This window comes from Acartia tonsa, chromosome 7, assembly GCF_053477335.1.
Source record: "Acartia tonsa isolate MP-2025a chromosome 7, ASM5347733v1, whole genome shotgun sequence".
NCBI lineage: Eukaryota > Metazoa > Arthropoda > Copepoda > Calanoida > Acartiidae > Acartia > Acartia tonsa.
Window position 1 is genome coordinate 13,927,378 of NC_137266.1, and position 13,635 is coordinate 13,941,012.

The window sequence follows — 13,635 nt, forward strand, 5'->3', positions numbered from 1 at the left end:
TGTGTCCACAGTTTTGTCCACTGTGAGTATCTATATATAGACAATGAGAACGTTATTAATTGACATATATCATTAACTTTTAACACGTATGTATAACTTCTCGGCGTTACTAACCCCATAGCTATTTAATATTTGGTGTTGTATTAAATAGCTATTAATTATTGCACAGTAATTTTATGTTTATGTAGAATGTTCATGATTTTTATTTTAATATGTATGATATTTTTTCCAAAAGTTGAAATATATCATTTTAAAACAAACAACATACAAGCTTAATTATAGAGTGGCTATTATTGCTCAATTTAATATTTATCAAATCTAAATAAAGGAAAAGTCATGTAAATAAAATACAACAATAGGAACAAGAACATACATGTTCATTTTCAGCACAGCATAAAGAATTTAGCCTTTGATTGTTCCAAGAGACGCACGTATACAAGGAAGTTATTTAGTAGCTAAGCTCCCAGTTGTTTACAAGCTTTTTCTTCAAAGTACGTACATACCTAAAACGAAAGATTATTTTATATGATTGTTTATCATTTAAATTACTCCAAAAGACGCAATAACCAGCAACACTATCGAGTAGCTTCGCCCCTAAGGTGTACAAGTAGTTTCCCTACAAAAAAAAGGACGTACATACAAACAAAATTATCGAGCAGCTTCGCTGCAAAGGTGTACAAGGTGCCCCTTTATCATTTTGATTGGCAGCAAAATAAAGTCTAGACTCTAATTTACTAAATTACTCCTCTTGTAGTTTGTATGTGTGTATGTGTGTGTGTGTGTGTGTGTGTGTGTATGTTTGTGTGTGTATGTATGTGTGTGTGTATGTGTGTGTGATTTCAGGGGGAAAATGGAATAGAACACAACCCTGTTTAGAAAGGAAAACAGTAAACTGAAAAAATATACGGGGGTAGGTCAATGGCATATGAAAAGTGTTTTGTTGCAATAAGAAAAAGACAACTAACGTTAAATTCCCAATGATGATAAACAAAATTGCTCTGTAGATTGATAGTTGCATAGTATGGAACTGTAAATATATACCAACTAATCAGAATCTAATATAAGTAACCACAGCTTTTGAGCCAACGAATGTAAACTTAATCTACTGAAGAGGTATTCTTTTATCATCATTAATTTATTATAAATACTAAGGACACCTAAAAATATTTCTTTAACGTTCTTTTAAAAACTATTTACTAACTTATTTATGCCTGCTTTTAATAGATAATTTGAAGAAAATATGTTCAAATATTCATTTTAACTTAAATAAATGTTTTTTTTTTATAAAACCAAACAATTAAAAATCAAAATTCATAGAGGGAGAGTACATTAAAGGTTAATTTTATTTTAAACAGTTTCAGCCCTCAAATATTACTACATTAAAAATAGCATTAAAGCATTACAAGACATGAATCCAAAAATAAAATAACCTAAAATCATCTCAGGACATATGTGAAGCCTCCCTAAAATGAAGAACTCAGATGTGATGTCATAATATTAACAACTTTAATAGGTATACAAATTATTTTACTTGTGGGTAATTTTGAACTTTAATGACATATAGGTAATTATTGAAACATTAGTGGATTTATTGATTATGTGTATATAAATACATTGGGTCCATATAATAAAACTACTCTATAATAAAGTTTAGTTGTATGTGATATAAACCTATCATCCAGTGGGGGGTTGTAACTTGTCTCTTTATAGGTCAAATTGTACTTTAAGATATCACTTACCTCTGGACCTTTTTTATTCTCCTTTTCAGTGAAGTTTCTTACATGCCCAGGGAATATTCTTTCTCGTATTCATTCAAATCCGTTGGATAGGAACGGGTTCTCATCCATACGAAAAAACTATGTCTAGCACCGAATTATATCCGCGGAAAGCCGTTTATAATACGATGCGAGAAATAACTATTATCTTTTTTATTGAAGAATAGCACCCCAGACCCCCTCCACTAAAATGTTTTTAATATTGAGCTTACTAGTTTAGAAGTCACTTGCCCTTGTAAAATAGGCTTGGTTAGTGGTAATAATAAACCTAAATACCATAATTATCATTAGAAAATTAAACAGTACAGCCAAGAAACAAAGCTTCTTATAATAAAAGATCTATGCCACCTAGTGGGTTAACATTTTTAAGTGAGATTCCTTTTAAAGTTTCAATCAGGTTTTATAACAATTGGGGACAGAATAGTAATTTCTCGCATCGTATTATAAACAGCTTTCCGCGGATATAGAATGTACAGTTATTAGATTAAAACTAGTTTTTTTAGCCCCGAGGTGCCGAAGGACACGGCTAAAAAAACTGGTTTTAATCTTATGATTGTACATTTTTATATTCGCAGAATGCTGGATATAAAACGATGCTAGACATAGTTTTTTCGTATGGATGAGAACCGGTTCCTATCCACCGGATTCGAATGAATACGAGAAAAAAAGATTCCCTTGAATTCTAAGCCTAGAATCTGAGAGCTATTTGAACGTGAATGATAATAAGTTTATTTCAAAATATCTACGAGTCAAATAATTACCGATGCTTCCACATAAAGAGCCCACCAAGCACTGAAATCCCCACCTTATTTTAAAAGTAAATTGAAAAAAGGAGGGAGTCTACTATACCTAACCAGAGCAGGGGACCCTAGCCATACGGGACATATATCTATGGTGCTCTGGCTATCCAATACCAAATATAACCTAACCAACCTGATCTAAAGTAACAGACAAATGAAAAGCATCCCTTCCCCCTTATATTTTAGATTTATTAAAAAAATAAGCGGAGGGGGGTATTTGTGCTCAACAAGGCACTTTGATAAAAACGCCTAATAATCAGTTAAATTGTTATAGCCAATTGTTAAATGATTAAAGATGTTTTATTTCTATGTTGTACTAGAGTTGGCTCGATATAATTATCTCCCTATTGGCTAGTTTTCTATATGCATATCTATTTCTCAATAAATCTATTTTCCTCACCCGGCATTACTATCTAAAAGAAAGTAAATATTTAATAATTTAAATGATTTTTAAAAGATTTTCTTAAATTATATTTTTTTCTTTAAATTACCATCACCAAAGGGTTAATGATGATGATTACAATTTTAGTTTAATATTTGAACACACAAAATGTCGCCACAATCGAATTCTTTTAAAACATAGTTTTCTTAAATTTATCATATTATAAATTTAAATTTTCTTTTTTATGATTAGAAATTAAATACATCAATATAAGGTAAATAGCAACATGAAATGAAAAAAATGAATTTATTTTTAATAAAGTAAAATAATGGGTCTTATCGTTCTGGGCAATGAGAGTTTATTATGGATTATTGGAGCACTATGAGTTTTAATCATATATTCCTTGGAAAACTTGAGCTCGTTTATAGACATTTATTTCCTATATAGATCTGACATGGATCTTGAAGCAATTAAGCAGGCCGTTTTGTACATGTTAAAAATTGGAAGATTTCATTAAATAAAAGTAATCGCAAATATACTTAGTAAATAATATTTTCATAATAAAACACTAATTGGATATTTGATAGGAAATGCTTTTAGGTGCGAAGCTACACTATAAAAAGGTTTTGTTTGTCCGTCCATTAAAGTTTATTTGTCTCCGAATTTTCAGTCTAAAATTTTCTTTATAGGATCAATATATTTTATTTCCGCTTTAAAGTCATAATGTAATGAATAAAAGAAAGAAAAAATATAATAACTAATATTATATAATACTGAACACTAGCGGCTACCCTCCTAGAAGCCTCTAGGGGCACTTAAGGTTGGAGGGGAAAAAGTCGACATCATCCTACCTCAAATATGGGTTTCAAAAGAGTTAAAAAAATATTTTTTGGGGGGGAAGGGGTGAAAACACCCTTTCCTAAAATAGTTTAACACCTCCCCAGGACTTATAAGAAGCTTCACTGTAAAGGAGAACAATATCGGTTCAGCGGTTAGCGAGATACTTCGGGACAGACAAAAAACGCTAACTACTTTATATAATAGGATAACTGTTTTTTGACAGGGGGACTTGTTGCTTATTAATATTAAAATGTAAAATGATTCCAAAACCATTGAGGAAATACTCAAATTGCCCCCTCAAGTAACACCAAATATACCCTTCACCCTCCCCTACCCCAAATTTTTGGTGTGGTTCCTATTAATGTTATAAGACACTGTGACAGTTAAATCCTACCTCTAACAAGCCCTCTAATGTGTTGTTATAGGCAGCATCCACCCCCATCCCCTCTCGCTAGAATGACAATCTCTCCTCATCCTCACCTTATAACCTGTAACATGCACTTCCCCCTTTCAGGAGAAGCGGGGAAGGGGACATCCTCCCCCCTCCCCTCCTCTGTTGTGCCCCAAATAGCCTGGAACCATCTGTATTAATTAAACCTTCAAGACATATAAATAGACTAGGCAGGGTGTGGTTGTGTTGGAAAGGAAACAAGGACAATTATGTACACAAGTAGCGCAACAATAACAAGTGAGAAAATTACATTTTCAAAGTGAAATTAGGTATCCTATTATATAAAGAAGTAGCCTTTTTTATCTGTAGAGAAGGATCTCACTAACCACTGAACCGATATAGTTATCCTTTACAGTAAAGCTTCTTATAGTTTCAGGGAAAGTTTTTACTATTTGGGGAAGGGTATCTTCAAACCTCTCTTAAAAAAATTACTTCGAATTCTACCCTCCCCCCCCCCCACCACCATAAGTGCTCCTAGAGTCTTCTCCGCTAATCTATAATACAAAGTAGCTTGATGTCTGTCCGTCTGTCCGTCTGTCTGTCCCTTAAGATCTCGGTAACCACTGAACCGATCGGATTCTCCTCTTCAGGGAATATACCTACTGGTCCTGTGGTGGTTTTAGGCTATTTTCTTGGGGGGTGGGACACCCCCAACCCCCCCAAAAATAAAAAAACCACCCCCCAAATTTTTTTTTTACATTTTTTGTAAAATCTCAGTAACTGCTGATCAAATTGGGCTCTACCCTTCTGAGAATATACCTACTGGTCCTCTGGTGGTTTTAAGCTATTTCTTGGGGGGTGGGACACCCCAACCCCCCAAAAAATAAAAAAATCCCAACTTCCAAAATTTTTAATTTTTAAAAATTTTTGTAAACAAAAACCAGTAATTGGGGTGGGGGAACCCCACTGCAACATGGGGCGAAGCCCCCATGAATCCCCCCCCCCAAAAAAAAAATAATTTTTTTAAATTTTGATTTTTGTGCAATTTTTACGAATTGAAATTTTTTTGTACAAATGAAAATTTTTTTGCATGAAGCGCACAACCTGGGTTTAATTTTACCACAGAGTAATTAAACAAAGAATAATTTTTTAGAATATTTCTATTAAGGAGGGTTGACTTCCCATAACTTTATAGGGCGAAGCCCCTAGAGGCTAGGGGCGAAGCCGCTAGTTATAAATAATTCACTTAAAATAAATTTTTTTATCGCGTTGATTGACGTATGGCAGAACCTATTCATATAGTAGCTGCGCTACTACAAAATGGGAGTAGCTGCACATTTGTAACAAATTTGGGTGTAGAACGGAAGAACAGACAAAAATAAAATAGTAACTAGATGGGATATCCTCTTTTATTATGTGTTTTTTTTGTCCGGTAAAATCTCACAAACTACTAAAAGAATAAAGGTGTCTATTTAAGATAACTTTTTTTAAATAGGTCCCAGGATGGTTTTAGGCTATTTCATGTCATATCTAATTCTTAATTTCACTAGGGATCTTAAGTAAATGTTTTATCGAATGGTAATACACAAAATATTATGCAAAACTATTGTTTGGAGGTTTGACACAGCTAGTTTGAGCAAACCAATCAATACATCTTATAGATGGGTCGAAAATTTTCCGAGAGAATATTGACTTGAATGTTTGATATTAAGCTGCATAGGATCCTAATACAACTCAGTATTTTACTGCGTAGATTCAAAGTACTCAAACGGAGTGACGTTCGGACAGACGGTCATATCCAAATTATAGAAAAGCTGTGCTACAAAAAAGTTCTTGATATTTGTAAAACCTTCTAGCAAAAAATGTGTCAAAGCAAAATTTGATGAATATCAAATGTCAAAACATAAAACAAGAACGGAGACGTCCATGACAAAAATAAAGAGAAATATAAAACTAGCCTAACAACACCAATAAAAACAAAAACCATAAAATTAAAAGAATTGATAAACACTATTATTTTAAGAGAATATATTTTCATATTATTGGTCAAATAAGGTATTTTTAAATGAGCTCAGCGGCAAGATTTATAGAGTTGCCACGGTATTTAAATTTTAGCTATATGAAAAGTAATACCTTTAAAAACACCTTCTTTAAAATTGATAAAAATCATAAGAATCATCATTTCAAGTTTTACATAAATAGTACCTTTTATTCTATCATTTAAAAATCAGTTTTTGTAAAAAAAAAATAGTCCAAAATGTGTTTTGAAGAACATGGCTTGCGTGCTATAAAAAGGGCCCGGTAGCATTTTCCATTCTTTAGTTTGCCCCCGTCAAAATATTTTCAATAATCTTTTGACATAAAACGGTTAAAAAGAAACCTTAAAAGTATAAAAGTACAGCAACAATACATATTGTTTTAAACCCTGTAAAACTTGGCGTTAGAATTTGATCAATTGCTAAGTAGTTCATTTTGTTTTATTTTGTCTGTCAGTAAAGATCTGGCTATCCAAAGCACCAATTTAGTTATAATTTTTAGGGAAGCTTCAAATTGATCCCGAAAAGGTTTTACTGTATTTTATTTCAAAGTATTAGAAGGTTTTAGGCTATTTCTATTCACCCTCCCAATCTAAAAACAAGGTCTTATTTTATTTTGTTTCAAAGTATTAGAAGGGTTTAGGCTATTTCTATTCACCCTCCCAATCTAAAAACAGAGTCTTTAGATGGTATAGAAGGAACCGCTAATTCAAATTAAATAGGAATAAGTCAATAATGGGTAAGTCAATTTTGTTCTCTAATTTTGATATGTAAAATTCAGCCCATGGAAGCTAAAAATATTAAATGGAAGAAAGATTGTGTAAATTAATCTAAGTGCCATAGACCTTTCTGAATTTCCTCTTAAGTTAGTTAAAAAACTGGAAATTTTCATTAAAACTTTGTTGGGTACTGAAAACCATCAGCTCCAAACTTTACAAAAAATAGATTCAATCTACAGCAGGGGTATTTATGTTTGTGGTAATTGGGGGTGTACGTACACCAATTAATCGTTAATTGTATTATCCCTTGTTTTTTGACTTAAATTAAATCAAATACAAATCGAAAATAATCGAAAGATCAATGGAAAATTTTCTAACAGGGGGAGATAGCTGGACATATTTTAAATAGGAACTTTTTATCTTTGGGAAAATCCTACAGATGAATGAAAAGATTTCAGACATGTGGCTTTCAAAGATTTTCTTTGTAAGGTTGGTAAATTAACTGAAGCATAGCATATCATGGGATTGGACAATGTACAAAGAATTAGTAATTTCTCTCAAAGTGCCAGTCGAGCAGAGACATTTACTCTCATCATTTGTAAATCATATTAAAATAAAGAGATTTTTTGTATATTATTTAGATAGTTAGGTTTCTTAATGTGAAATGTACCTTTATGTCAAATGTACCTTTATGTCAAATGTACCTTTATGCCAAGTGTACCTCTATGTCAGATGTACCTTTATGTCAAATGTACCTTTATGCCAAGTGTACCTTTATGTCAGATGTACCTTTATGTCAAATGTACCTTTATGTCAAATGTACCTTTATGGCAAATGTACCTTTATATCATATGTACCTTTATTTCAAATATACCTTTATGTGAAATGTTTTTATGTGAAGTGTTCCTTTATGGCAAATTTACTTTAATGTCAAATGTAACTTTATGTGAAGTGATTTTATGTCAAATGTTTTATTTGAAATGAATTTATGTGAAGTGGTTTTATGTCAAATATTACTGATCCATTTTTTGTATATTAGTTATATAGTAGTTAGGTTATATTGGGGACAGGGAAGGTAGAAAGAAAGAGCTATAGGGCACAACAGATCTAAGACCTTGATAAGTCATACAATCAAAAAAATATACCTATATATTTCTCCGTTTAGTATCAACTAGCGGCTACGCCCCTAGAGGCCTCAAGGGGCACTTGAGGAGGGGAGAGTCGAATTTGATAACCCAATTTATTACTTTAGATTTTAAAAGAAAAATTTTAAAAAGATTGTGTGGGGAAGGATTTTTTCTAGGGGCGATTTCTCTTTGGAGGGTGGTGGTACCTTCCCCAAAAATAGTTATAAACCTTCCTGGGACCTATGAAGAGCAACCCTGTTAAGGAGAACCCGATTGGTTCAGCTGTTAGCGAGATCCTTCGGTACAAACATACAGACAAACAGACATCCTGTTACTTTAGTATAAGGATTTATTTTAAAATATCGGGGCGAGGTTTCTGGCTCGCTAGACACTTTTATAGAAAGCACCGAAAAAAAATTACCTTTACCAAGCGGGCAATCGGTAATGCCATCCAAGGCATAGTATTTTTAATAGGAACGGTTCTTTACTTGACTGAAATAAATGATAAAATATGGGATAATTATCACTAAATTTCAAACTTTGTAAGTAAGATCTTAATAACTCGTCAACCTTCCCTCATTTTCTCCTTCCCTTTATTTACAAACCATTAACTATACAGCTGTTTTTAAACCCACGTCCCCTTTTCTTCCCTTCCCTTAAAATATTTTGGAAGGGCCGAAATATGGAAGAACATTATAAAAAACTTATGTCCCATCATTAAAGAAAATCTGTGATTTGCTGTGCAGCAGTCGCCCTTAATAGCAATGCACAGCATTCTTTCTTTATATTTTGACAATCAGCAAAGTAGCAGCCATACTAATCTTCTGAAGATACATAACAAGAACGCAGCCGCAAAAACGTTATAGACATTTATTAGCTTAAGACGCCTTTTCAAAGCAGCCTAAGATATGTCTTAACTCTTATAAGTCCCATAAAACTAAATAAAAGCTTAAATCTATTATTTTTGTCAAAAATAATAATCGCTTTCTTTAATAAAAAAAAGAAGAAAACCCATCATATGTTCACATTTCTTTCCAATTTAAGACTTCTAGACTTCTATATCTATCTTTTAACATAGCCCATCCCCTTTATAATACTTCTCCTAAATATGGTGCTACAAAAATATTCAATGCTTTGCCAGTGAATATGTAAGAGACATTGGACTGTCAATGAAACTCGTCCACTTATTCGTTGCTTGAAAAACGCTAGGGACTTTAATTAACTTTGTTAGGGTTGAACAAAAATGTCCAAAGTTTTTACACCAACAATTTAAACTTTGGTTTTCAAAATTTGGGGTGAATATCAATTTATCGTCCCTTTTTCTCTTCTAATGTAATTTAAATGATAGTAACTAAATCTGATACAGATTAGAAAGATTGTAGAATGACTACGCTCTTAGAAACATGTCAATATCATACCCGAAAAAGAAATATTGCATTAACAAAATGAATTTTGTTATTTTGAAACACCTTAAAAATTTCTTCCATTCAATTCATCATATATTTCTTTCCGCTTTGCGGTATACACACAGTTTTATGGATAAAGAAATAGGTAAATATGCGCTTTAATATAAACACATTGAAATAAATCCAAAAATTTAGATGTATAACTGTGTCCAATGTTGAGGACCTTAATCGTCTGCTAGCAAATTGCTTTCTGCTCTTATGTAGCGACTTGGCTTTTTAATTATTTACGACGCTATTTGTTGATATTCAAAGACCCAATTAAAGTCAGGACAAGTTGCACGGGGTGGGAACAGTTATTTAACCCCTTCCCCCTCTATAGTTTTATTCTAATCTTATTATGATTTATTCCCAATCAGCTGGATTAGTGTCTAGTAATAATAGGAATCTTATGATGGGGTAAATTATGATGGATAAATTGATGTACATTTCCAATGATGATACGCAAAGTTAACCCTTCTGTAGATTGAAAGTATAGATTGTTGAAATTGAAAAGTTTGAGGTTTAAACAACAAATCAACATTTAATAAAAAAAAACATTAAGTAAGGGCACCTTTGAGAGAATATGCGTGTAAAAATTTTTAATAAATATAATTTCAAGTCGAATGTTCCCTTTCTACCAGATTTAGATAATCAATGAAAATTGAAATTTTAATTTCTATATCGTTATAATTTCTGAAATTTTGCATTAAATAAATTTTGTTTATTTTCTTCTCCCTCTACCCCTCCAATACGACCAAAGAAGATATGTTATGGAAAATCACTAAAATCACCACTTCCCCTATCTACTCCCCCCACCCCTATCTAACTTTCTTTCAACAAGCATGACATTAACCATAAAAATGACATGTTATATGAAAGGTAAAATTTGATAGTCCTTTTACATCGAAGCTCAAAAATATGTAAACCTGAACAGAAATTTAGCCTATACCTTGAAATTTCTCAATGGTTTTTAGCACATCGTAGAAAGCTTACGAGGAAGATTAATTCCAGTTTTGTTAGAGGAAGGCCCTGGCTAACAAATCTGATATCAATAGTATGATTTTATTGTACTTCGTCGTAGAAAATTACCTATAATACGAAACATGATTTTTCAGGATGGCTCATAACCCGTTCTAATCCAGCGAAAATAAATCTGTTTAAAACCCATAGTGATACTAGATTTTATAGATATATTCACAAAGATTAAATTAAAATACAATGTTTATAATATATAGAAAGGCTAAAGCAAAACTAACCGTTATGAGGTATCAAAAGACTGACATACGAACACCAAAAATGTAGAATAGTTTCACTTATAAATAACAAGACATATTGAATATCATTTCTACTAATTCAAATTAATATGTTTAAGCAAGAAAATTAGGGGCTGGGCGGGGAGTGATTATAAACATATTCAATTACAAAACTGACCCATCCTTACCTATCCATTGAAAGTTCTAATTCTCCCAAAAACAAAGTTTACCCTTGAAAACCTTAACTATTTTATTCAGAAAAAAAAGTGAAAGGAAAAATAAGACGAAAATGGCATGAAACATTATCAATTTTATAATGGAAAGACTTTGTTAGATCTAATTTTTGTGTCCAAGCGGCTGTGACCCTAGGAGAAGATTAACTGCAAGGAAGAACCATATAGATTCTGTGGTTAGCGATACACACACATACATACACATACTTTTATTTTACGATTATATGATAATACTAACCAGGATTGAATCAGAAACATACGAAATCACTTTTTATTTCTATCAATTTCCCCCTGGTTTTGGGTGGAGTCAAGAAAATGTCCAAAAGATTTTGATTGTCCATGAATGCGAAGTTCATATCAATGTGCCGTGGGGGATAGATAATTATTCAAGAAAATATCTATTTTTTTTTAATGAAGACTAGATTTATATTTATATCAGAATCTATTTTATTTAAAAATGGGGACAGTTACCGTTATTTACATTTAAAGGCAAAGGTTTTCATAAAAATAATGTTTGTAGTATATTTTATTTTTAATATTTTAATGTTAATTTTAAGGGGTTAGTTAGTTCGTGCTGTTGAAAAATATGCACTTCGGAATCCTTATACTAAAGTAACAGGATGTCTGTTTGTTTGTTTGTGTGTCTGTGTGTCTGTACCAAAGGATCTCGCTAACCGCTGAACCGATCGGGTTCTCCTTAACAGGGTAGCTTCTCATAGGTCCCGTGAAGGTTTATAACTATTTTCTTGGGGGGTAGGACACAACCAACCCCCCCAAAAAATGAAAAATCCCCCCTAAAATTAAAAATGAGGGGGGGGGCAACCCCCCCCCCCCAAAAAAAAAATATTTTTAAAAATTTTTCTGTTAAAATCTAAAATAAGAAATTGGGTTTTTAAAATCGACTCTCTCCTCCTCAAGTGCCCCCTAGAGGCCTCTAGGGGCGTAGCCGCTAGTATTAAATAAAGTGATATCTAAGTGGAATTGAATGCACACCCCCTTACTTAATATTGTAAACAAATTTAGAGGGATGGCTAAAAAATGACACTTATTGACTTCAAGTAGTAAGTATATCTAGAGGGATGGCCAAAAATTTATACATGTGTGAAAGCGTAGGTATACCCCCTGACTTTATATTGTAAATATATCTAGAGGGATGGATAAAATATGATACATGTGTGTAAGTGAATACACACCACCTGACTTTATATTGTAAATATATCTAGAGGGATGGATAAAATATGATACATGTGTGTAAGTGAATACACACCACCTGACTTTATATTGTAAATATATCTAGAGGGATGGATAAAATATGATACATGTGTGTAAGTGAATACACACCATGACTTTATATTGTAAATATATCTAGAGGGATGGATAAAATATGATACATGTGTGTAAGTGAATACACACCACCCCCTGTCTTTATATTGTAAATATATCTAGAGGGATGGATAAAATATGATACATGTGTGTAAGTGAATACACACCATGACTTTATATTGTAAATATATCTAGAGGGATGGATAAAATATGATACATGTGTGTAAGTGAATACACACCATGACTTTATATTGTAAATTTAGCTGGAGGGATGGCCAAAATGGACAAATTTAAGAGGGTGGATCGCTATTCTTTGTTGCGAGGCTACTCTACAATTATACGTTCCTAAGTTCGTTAGTCAGGTGCAAATAACTCTTCTTATATACTCAAGGACTAATTTTAAAAATGCATTCAAATTTTTTTTAGGTTCGATTTTTTCTGGGTGGGTTGAGATACCACCCTATGTATAGATAATAAAAAAATATCACACCTATAAGAAGCTTCACTGTAAAGAGAAACTGTAGAACAAACAGACACACACAAAACCGACATCCTATCTCTTTTGTATAGTTTTTACTGCTTTGAATCATTCTAGCAGCGAAACCTATGGTTGTAATTGTCCTCGTTTACGTAGATATTAAAACATGTCAAAAATGTTAATGGAAGATTTTTGCCATGAGGTTAACTGATAAAAATCATATCAAAATGGCAAAATTTAGAAATTTTACTTTCATAAATTTATTCAAACAAGGATGACAACATCCATAAAAACAAAGCTCTGAAACGGTAGGACAAACGAACAATAACACGTGTAGATTGCCAGAACTAAATAATTAGAACATAAATGTATTAAAGTTCAAACAAAATTGTAAGTAAATTTGTTAGAAAACTGAATAAATACAGGATATTGTTTAAAGACATATTTACTTTATTATGACTTGATTATAGAGATGTTTCGCTTAAAACATTGTATTTTTTGTCCTAAGATTCAGTATACAAAAAATCGAATCAATCGGATTTTTGTTAGTAGTTATAGAGCGGTTTGGTGATTTTAATGAGACATAGGCAGATATTCAAATATCAAGAGATAGCAATATTAAATTATCATAATTGAGTCAGTTATATAGGCTGCGCCTGTAGCATCTGGGGCATCTGTAATCAAAATGGGTAGGAGGAAGAGGAAAACTATCCTAAGGACTCAAATATAATGATAAAATAGCTTAAAACTATCCCGTGGTCTATTGTGCACCCGTTTCCCTTTCTACTTCAGGCAGGGATGAGACAATTGATTTCCCATCTGCATATTAAAAT